The sequence below is a fragment of the Phalaenopsis equestris genome, unplaced genomic scaffold, assembly GCF_001263595.1.
Source record: "Phalaenopsis equestris unplaced genomic scaffold, ASM126359v1 Scaffold000201, whole genome shotgun sequence".
Taxonomy (NCBI): domain Eukaryota; kingdom Viridiplantae; phylum Streptophyta; class Magnoliopsida; order Asparagales; family Orchidaceae; genus Phalaenopsis; species Phalaenopsis equestris.
In genome coordinates, this window is record NW_018164643.1 from 261,033 (window position 1) to 262,124 (window position 1,092).

Genomic DNA, 1,092 nt, shown 5'->3' on the forward strand with positions numbered 1-1,092 from the left:
GTTTATGGTATTGTTAAGCTCTACTACTCTTATTTACCCTTAAAAAATCTTAAAAATTGGATCCATAAAGAAAAATTGAAATGCCTTTGGACCAGAGCGAAACTGCGACAACGCCGACGGCGCCCTCGATAACGCTGACGGCGCCCTCGATAACGCCGACGGTGAGTTTTTCTTAAGAGTCTAGACAATATTAATACAGAGGCGCCGACGGCGCCATCGACGCCGCCGACGGCGACCAACGGCGAGACCGGCGAATGAACGGTTATGCAGGTTCAAATGGCAGTTTTTAGCGGTTTTTGGGTGGGAGTGGTCTTTTTAAACACAAAAATTCAAATTCCAATTCATATTTTTCCTGCAAAAATGAAGTGAAACTTTATCAATTTCATTCCTATGGCATCCAATTCCCTTGATAATCCCAAAATGCGAGTTTTCAATCGGCGGAAGTTTATTAGTGTGGAAGCGCAGCGAATCTTCAACAAGTTACTGACGAAGAAAAGATTAATTAAAGAACGAGGATTCGTGAATCATAGATTCCCATGATAGATATTGAAGAAATGATAGTGTGGCGAAGATGGGAAGTGTTGTGCTACACTACTGCCGCCGCGGTAGTTTCTGTGGTAAAAGAATTTTATGCAAATTTACATAGAATAAACCAAGGAGTTGTTTATGTGCAAGGTAGATGAATTACTTTCACTCCTACATGGATCAATGAGTTGTATATGATAGCGAATGTTCCTGTCTAACACTATTCCAATTTAGTCCCAACGAGAAACCAGATAAATGAAATTTACCAGTATTTGACAGAAAAAACTAACGATTGGGAAATGCGAGAGTACGGGTATGTTAGTTTTTCTTCAACCCTTTTGAATCCCGTCTCTAAACACTGGCACTTCTTCATTTCTGCGAAACTGTTACCGACAATGAAGGTTGTTAAAGTTTCTAATGAAAGTGCCATTTTGAATTACTGCATCACAAGGGGACTACCGATTAATATTGGATCTATAATTGTGAAGTCAGTTTTAGGCATGATCGTTCACGGATCAACTTATGGGCTTGGACACCCTTCAACAATTTTCTCACTTTGCAGTCAGT